Source organism: Euprymna scolopes, chromosome 37 (genome assembly GCF_053919585.1).
Source record: "Euprymna scolopes isolate OS-2025 chromosome 37, ASM5391958v1, whole genome shotgun sequence".
NCBI classification, from domain to species: domain Eukaryota; kingdom Metazoa; phylum Mollusca; class Cephalopoda; order Sepiida; family Sepiolidae; genus Euprymna; species Euprymna scolopes.
In genome coordinates, this window is record NC_136518.1 from 18,178,118 (window position 1) to 18,187,745 (window position 9,628).

General features: G+C 31.5%; 1 pseudogene; it reads left to right on the forward strand.

Moving 5' to 3' along the window:
• Positions 1–438: 438 nt before the first annotated feature.
• LOC145261318 (5S ribosomal RNA) lies at positions 439–556 on the forward strand (annotated as a pseudogene).
• The last annotated feature ends 9,072 nt before the right edge of the window (positions 557–9,628 follow it).

Here is a 9,628-nt window from a genome sequence, read left to right on the forward strand (position 1 = left end):
AAGCAAAAAAAAAAAAAAAAAAAAAAAAAATTTTCAAATGTATATTTCCCTTTGAAAAAAAAAAAAAAAATAAGGCGATGATTTACTTTTAGTAGAGAAAACAGCGATGAACTTTTTTCTTTGCAAAGCAAAGATTTACTGTTTAAGTAGCGACGAACATTTTTCCCAAACTCCTTTTCGTTCCATACTTATTTTTTTAAGGTCAATTAACACAGTATTAATCTGATTTTTTAAAAATTTCCGCGAGTCCTTCAGTCGCAAGTGTGATGCTAAACACTTTTTTAAGCGTGTTTTTGAGTTCAACGTTGTTAACTTTTTCAGAAGATTTTAATCGTCAGTGTGTTTCTCGAATCCAATGTCGCCAGTGTTATGGCTCGCAAGTAGCTACAAAGAAGAACAGAACAACGGAAAACAGTTTAAACGGGAATGTTACAAACGAAATACGCTATAATCACGTTTGACACACCGGTTCCAGTCAGATCACCGAAGTTAAGCAACGATGAGCCTGGCCAGTATCAGATGGGTGACTATTTGGGACTTCCAGGTGGTGTATGTGCTCTCTGCTTATCTCAGCAAGGTTTCCAGTCGTCCTTGGCTTCTTGCCATTGGACTCAAACAATGCCGATTCAGGAGAGGTGTAGTTGGAGATTGCGCAACCCTTGCCTCACTATTACACGCGCAGCTGCCCCTACGGGGGTATCCTTTGTCTTTCGAGACTGAACGGAGGCATCGACAAACGAAAAGTGTAGGTAATTCATCTAGCATGCGAGAGTTACTCTGGAATTAGATCCCCGCCTGGGATCGCTATGAGTAAACTTTATATAGACGATGGATTAGTCAATTTGGAGGGTGGTTCTCCACAACAGTTAGTCACCCTGTCAAGTCGCATACCATAGAGGTTAATCCTTTATGTACGTACGGAAACCCTCCCAGTTGGCCATAGAGTAATGATACACCGTGCGGTTGAGAAGAACATACAAAACTAAATTGTGTCTCCTACTAACCCTTTTTAGGTAGTAGTTCCTTCGTTAGTATCCTTTTACTATGAGGAAATCACCGCTTATCAAAGCCCGAAGGCCACTCGAGGATAAAGGTGAATGAGTTTTAAGTGGCCAGTGAGACAGCATCGTGATTATCGATAATAATAGAATTTGAGTAGTGTTTATTTTTTTAAGAGGACGCCTCAACGAGAACTTGTCTACGTTAGACCTGAAACGTTATAGTCAGCTGGGACGCAGCCTCGCGGTATTGTGTTCCACAGTTTGACAGTTTTAGGAAAGAAACTTTGATTATGAAATTTACGTTTAGTTTTATTCACAGACAGATGATATAGGAACTTTTAGGTAGTTGTTGTAGCTAGACGAGTTTCTGCTTTGAATGTTCTACAAGGGTAGACCATAAATAGGAGCTCAGTCGAGCATCTGGTATGAACATAGATTCGCTACGTCTTTCCTGTCAGAAAAACGAAGTAGTGAAGAGGGCTTCGTCTGCTAGATTTTGAAGGTGGTTTTGAACCCCGTCAAAGAAGAAAATAGTACTCTTAGCAGCTCCTCCCCAAATGTGGCAACAGTGCTCCATCTTAAGACATATTTTGCTCTCATATAGGTAGAGGATTGCATCTTGTGTTCTGTTTATTTACTGCAGTACGGTCATTAATTCCCGTATTCCTAACTGCTCAACACACACACACACACACACACACACACACACACACACACACACAAAAAACAAAACAAAGCAAATATAAAATCTATTTATTCCCTAATGCGTGCATATAAGCAACTCGTTCACAAAAGAAAATAAACAAAGAGGCAACATTACCAATATTCGTTGTTTTCATTTCCTCAAAGAAACAGCGCGGATTTATTTACACAGCATTGCGCATTAAAGAACTTTCGAGCCGACAATTATTTGTTAAAATCACATAATTATAACGAACACATCAAACCGTGTCTCACCTTTTCAAATTAATAACATTGAGCGTTTATTTGCCTTATTTTTCAAATCATTTTAGCCGCCATTTTGAAGGCTTAACAACAATGGCTGACGTTAACAGAATGTTTCGTCAACTCTCATCGATGAACAAGAAGGAGAACAATGTTTGTTTAAAGATATTTCTATTTTCAAACAAGAACCAATTTTCTTAAGATGATGCTATTCGATTCAATCTGGTCGTTTACCTTATCAAACAAATAAGATTATTATTGTCGGATTTTTGTAAAGTTAGGTTAAGTTTAGTTATTGTCAGTTTTAAAATCAGTCGCAAATAGTGTAAAATCGGACAAATCAAAGTTTGATTCTGACTAGCCAATTTTCATGTTATTGTTATACAATGTTATTGGCAAATAAATAACGTATTTAGTTACGCTTAAACATTACTTGGTCTCCCCACAGAGGACAACAAATAGAAGAAATACTTAAAAATAAAATTTAAAATAAAGCAACTAAGACAAATAATCTTGTACTGAAGAGTATAACCGAAGATGTTTAACTTGGCTTTAAAATGAAAATGTAAAATTGTTCTCTGGGATTGCCTTGATGAAAAGAACACATAAACAAAATTAAGAGAATTGTGTTGATGTTAAAATTTTTTCCTACGGTCGATTTGATGGAAAGTAAAAAGTATCGTTTGTTTATTGAAATTCATAAAATATTGTTTATTTATTGAAATATAGAAAGTATCGTTTGTTTTTGGAAATGTAGAAAGTATTTCTTGTTTATTGAAATGTAAAAAAGTATCGTTTGTTTTTGGAAATGTAGAAAGTATTTCTTGTTTATTGAAATGTAAAAAAGTATCGTTTGTTTTTGGAAATGTAGAAAGTATTTCTTGTTTATTGAAATGTAAAAAAGTATCGTTTGTTTTTGGAAATGTAGAAAGTATTTCTTGTTTATTGAAATGTAAAAAATATCGTTTGTTTATTGAAATGTATAAAGTATTGTTTGTTTTGTTAAATATATAAAATATTGTTTATTAAAATGTATAAAGTATTGTTTGTTTTTTGAAATGTATAAAGTATTGTTTGTTTATTGAAATGTGTACAATATTTGTTTATTGAAATGTGTACAATATTTGTTTATTGAAATGTATAAAGTATTGTTTGTTTATTGAAATCAACTTAAGAAGCCGTTTAAAGATCTTGAATTTAATATTGAGAAATATGTGCCTTGAAATGGGCAGATACAATTTTATTAATAAATATGTTATCTTTAAAACGAATTCGGAACATTTATTAATCTTTAATATTATATAAAAAAAAACATTGCCTGTGTGTGTCTGAGTGCGTGTGTCTAAGTTCGTTCCCTATGGACTCGAAAACGGTTAGACTGATTTTTATGAAATTTCTACAAGAAGGTACTTTATGTTCCTGGCAGTATTATTATATGGACATCGTATCAGAATGTCCTCAATAATCGATAATCGATAATCGAAAGATGACGATGGAAGAAAGAACAGGCGATTTTAACCAAAGTGAACATCTTACACAGCCTAACAATGCAAGTGCATTTGAGAAGTTGTATTACCACACAAGCCGATTGGTTCGAAATATAAAATCAATAGTAGGTTCTTTCATATGACCGGGGCGCGATTTAAAAAATGAATGTCTCTGTTTAAAGCATAATTGCATCACGATACTTGACTTTTCCATTTTAAACGTAAACCTAAGCCATTTTGTAGCATACAAGCAGTAAGGCAATCTATATAAAATCAACAGTAGGTTCTTTGATCTGACAGGGACGCGTTCGAAATGAATGTGTCTGTTTAGACATAATTGAAGCATGATACTTGATTTTTGCATTTCAAAATTTAATGCAAGCCATTATATATAAAAGTATTTTTTATGAAATCAACAATAGGTTTTCTACAATGTCATGTCATGTCTAGTAAGTCACTGCGAGGAGGCATGTGAAGCGTCCTCCTGGTGCACCTCGATGGGACCCCAATTAGAGCAGGCAGTGAATCTATTTGAATGAAATAAATGGGCGATTTCACATATTTCGATGACAATAAAAATACGGGAGAGTAAAACATTCATTGACCATCATTCAATCCAAGGCAACGTCAGGTCTCCCTGCTAGTTACATATATTGCTAAAGAACTAACTAATGATAAATCCATGTCCGAAATCCCAATTTTGAAAAGTTTTAGCAGACAACACGTCTATTCTCGAACACTCTACAAATAATAATAAAGTTTAAGTATTAAAAACATTATTAATAAAAAATTAACTAAATATTAATAAAGTTAATAATAATAACAGGAAATCCACTGTTTGAGAAACACTCGTTATTAAGAATTTAAAAATTTAACGCTTGAAAAACCAGACGAGTGATTTTAAGATGCATTTCTATTTATTAAAATAAAATTGAATTTTTTTCGAGAAATATATATATATATATATATATATATATATATATATATATATATATATATATATATTATTTGTTTTTATGTATGCATGTTTGTATATATATTTACACACACACATATATATCTGTACATACATATATAAACATTTATATACATATATGTATATTCAGTATATCCAACTAAAAGTGAGAACTACAAAACAAGTACACACAAAAATGGTATATTTCTGTTTGGCATTACTCCGGATGAAATTTAAAGGAAAGTAATCGTGGGGATTAACTGGGCAAAGTTTCATGAGGGGAGTCTATTTCTCTGCCATTTTCAATGGTATGTAGCCATTTTCAATGTTAATTTTGAAAGAAAATGTTGACCTGTTCATAAAAAATTGTATAATAAAGTGTGTGTGTTTGTATATGTTCAGTAAGAAAGGAAAATACTTGGCAGAGGAGCAAAAAATATTAACGAAAGTGAAAACTGGAAAAAGCAAGGAGAGAATAAGAGATAATAAAGAGACGGATGGAGAAGTTTTAATACTATTACCCTGGAAAGACCCGCTAAAATTGCCAGTATATATATATATATATATATATATATATATATATATATATATATATATATATATATATATATATATATATACTAGCAAAAGTACCCGTCGTTGACTGGGTTCAAAAACAGTCTACAGAAAATGGACTCTGATTTATGAAAGTATGATAGGTTATGAAAAGGAAAAGTTGTAAAGAGATAGCTTCGAATTTGGGGATATCAAAACCAAAGCAAAATATGTGAAAGTAAAAATAAAATAGATAAACCCCATCATTTATTATAACATACCTGTTCACACTGAAACACTTATCACAATATTCTGTGGATCTATAAAAAAAAGCTTGTCAAACTTTGTGATATATTTCCAATCTATGGAGGTCAGGTGCGAACGAACACCCCATAATTTTATTATACCATATTTCTTCAAACTGAAACACAATTATCAAAGTATACTTACGCAGATAGATATGAATTATTAAAGTTTGTGCCTATTTCCATTCTATGGAGGCCAGGCGTGAACGCAGACCCCACAATTTTATTATACCGTATCTATTTCAGTTAAAACATACTTATCAAAGTATTCTTATACACTTGAAAACGTTTTTTTTTAATTTTTAAATTTTTTATTTCCATACTTTATGGACCAGGCGCGAACGCAGATCCCATAATTTTAATGAACCACCGTTCTGCCAGATCAAACATACCCATTCCTGTGTCTCGATACATCTTCTATCATTATATGTAATCAGTTTTTTTTAAAATAGTCACCTATATAGGAGCCTATTCGTGACCACACACACACACACACACACACACACACACACACACACACACACACACACACACACACACATTCAGTTTTATATTATATATATATATATATATATATATATATATATATATTATGGATAATACAATATTTTGAAATAAAAGTAATTATTTTTATCCATACCCACACGTTCCGGCCTTAGTCTTCTTCAGTGTAATAGAAAATAATTACTGCCAGTTGAGAGACTTGCACCCAGTCTCAAAGTAACCCTTGACTTCAATGGCTAGTAATTTAATTTGTGCTTATCAAGTCAAGGGTTACTTTGTAGCTGAGTTCAAATCTCCCTCAATTTTTGTCGCGTTCAAAAGTGGTCGACTTTTGCCGAAAAGAAACAATTTCGAAAAAAGAGTTTTTAATATTCTTATATTTTTTAATTTTAAATCAATAAAGACACGCGTATATTTAATAAAGACGATATCGCAAAATGTCGATATATATATATATATATATATATATATATGTGTGTGTGTGTGTGTTGTGTGTGTGTGTGTATTATTGTTTTATCTGCTTAGTTACACATGTTTCGGTTACCGAATCGCATTACCGATCCGATAATTTCATCAAATTTTACAGAAACAAGATTTACAGATTTCTGTAAAGTCTGATGAAATTATCGGATCGTTGATACGATTCGGTGATCGAAGCATGTGTTACTACGCAGATAAAACGGTAATAAAAGATATATTTGCTCTGCAATATTATTGAGCACTCTCTGTAGGTTTTTACTAATTGCCATTTTTTTCTACATATATATGCATATATATATGTATATACATGTATATGTACATATATAGTCATATATGTATACATACACAAATATATATACGCACATATATACATGCACGTATATAGAGAGATAGATATGACTTTAATATTGTTTGTGATATCTCTAAACGATGATGTAGACAGATCGTACCGCGACATTTATGATAATTCTTACGAAACTATTTGCAACATTTATATGCAATCAAACACTCATTTTTCGCATTATTTAATTAATGATCTACGTTCTCCTGATGGGAGGTAACTCAGGTGCATTCCGTTCCTGATTTCTTTTGTCAACCGAATTTCGCTATAATTGAAGGCGATCGGGACATTTGAGGCGAACACGGGAGTTTCCGCGACGTTTCGAATACCCGTGACGACATCATCACATTAATCTCATTAATGACGGCTGAATAAAAGTGGAAATGAAGACGGTTAGTGTGTGTACCGGGGTGGGCGATACTCATTTTCTAAAGAATAAAGCATTAAAATTAAATTTAATGTAATTTAAGCAGTGACAATTAATGATGCTAAAATATTACCGGATCAGGACGGATTCCCTTTAAAACAAGGAAGAATCCGCTCTGAATTTTCGGAAACATTGAAGAGAAATAATCGACTGGAAATTTCCTTTCAGAATACAGTAGATTAATAATTATTTTATTAACATTAATCCTGCAAAAATTCTACAATATGATTTAGCACAGTATTATTAGACTATTAGTTATATAATATACTAGCAGGGGTGCCCGGCGTTGCTCGGGTGTTTGGAGGTGTATGCTGTGCAAAAAAGCAAAAAAACAAAAAAAATGGTTAATTTTTTAAAACTTTGACCCCTATTATGACCCCTTAAAATTTATAGTTTCGGGCTCAAATCACTTTATTAAGTTAGATCCAGGTTCAAGGAACCTATATCTAAAATTTCAAGTGTCTGGACCCAAAATTGTCGGAGGAGTTCGGTAGAGTTCTTAAAGGTCAAATCGTTGAAATTTGACCCCTTAACAGCCAAATTTCTAGCTGATACCCGTCACATCGATTTTCCCAAATCTCAGTACCCGGTATTTCAAATTTCGAGTCTATAGACTAAAATTGACAGAGTTATTGCGTAGGGAAATGTACACAGACACACAGACACACAGACAGACAGACAGATAGACACGTTCACTTTTATAGATATATAGATAATATTTAGTACAATATTATTAGTCTGCTTATATATATATATATATATATATATATATATATATATATATATATATATATATATATATATATATATATATATATAAGTGAATTTAGTTTACAAACAAATGGCTACACATAAGCATACATGTTTCAGCGAAAACACAGTACGGGAATCGCTTCGTCAGGCCAAGGACATCTCTCAATGTGTATTCATTTGTTTGTAAACTAAATTCACTTATTTTGGCTCTGTCTAAATATTGAGCACTCTTTTGGTGGACACACTTATATATTTTGTTTTGAACAAACAAATAATTACTACCAATACTATATATATATATATATATATATATATATATATTCGAATCTCGCTATATTCAGCCACTCTGATGAGTCGTAGACGACGAAACACGTGTCAGTGGATAATTACATTTTAAAAATAATATATATATATATATATATATATATATATATATAAATGAATTCTCTTTTGTCATTATAAACGTTTTAGAAGTCGGATAATGTAGGTGCTAAGTTTGCGATATATTCTTTTTAAGTCGGCGAATATTTTTTTCCTTCCGGGAATTTAAACTGCATTCTTTATTTTTATTTTTGCATTTTTTATTCAAAGCTTCTTTAGACTATATATTGGGGTTTTAGATATGTATGGTTTCCTTCCTCTTATCTGATTGACTTTCTGGTACCTAAGGTACTTAAGCTTTTATGCATTTTTATTCTCATAGCATTATTATGCTAGTTAACATGGATCTTGTAATCTGAAACTTACTTATATATAGTTTATCTTTTTATTTTTTTATTTTATATATCTATTTTCTTTCTTTTTCATATATTAGTAAAAATAGTAACCATATTATTTTACTTTTTTTATTGGGGAAGTGGTATTATCCATTTGAGAGCCATATCTTTAACAGCTGTCCTGTTTTTAAAACTCCGAAACAGCTACATGGTAAGCAGCTGATGATCCCCGTTTTCTAATTACAAAATTTTAGTTATCGTTTTCTCTTTTCATCCTCATGTAGTTAAATTCTGTTTTAAAATTGAAGACTTGCGAAATCGGCTTATGAATGTGCTAAGTCTATTTCTATTTAACAATTTTAGTTAATGCTCTTTCTTTTTCTTTTTTTTGTTTTTGTTTTCATCCTTATATAAATGAATTCTCTTTTGTCATTATAAACTTTTTAGAAGTCGGATTATGTAGGTGCTAAGTCTGCGATAGGTTAAAGTTAATAATTAATATTTTTCTCCCTTCAGGGAATTTAAACTGCATTCTTTATTTTTATTTTTGCATTTTTTATTCAAAACTTCTTTAGACTATATATATATATATATATATATATATATATATATATATATATATATATATATATATATATATATATATATATATATATATATTACGAATTAAACATTACTTTATTTCATGTATATTCTTTACAGTAGTGTGGGGGGCATGAAATCAATCCCGGAAATGGCCGAAACAGTTTACGCATTAAACATTACTTTATTTAATGTATATTTATAAAAGTGGGTGGGTCCCGGAAAGGGCTGAAACATATAGTAGCAGAATACCCAGTGTCGCCCGGGATCAAATGAGATAGGTGAAAAATATATACTAGCAGAATATGCGGCGTCACCCGGGATTGGATAAGATAGGTGGAACATATATACTATGAGAAAACCCGGAATTGGATGATGTGTCTGTAATGAAATAATCAGCCAGGCAATATATCAAAATTATTATTTAAGTAAGAGGAAAAGACATAATGGGTTAAAGTTATGAAAATTATTGTCGAAATTAGTAACATATCCAAGAATTATGAAAAATGGTGAAATGTGAGTTACTTGATTGGTGTGTTTGTAACGAAATAATCAGCCCATGCAATAAATCAAATTTAATATTTTAGTAAGGAGGGGGC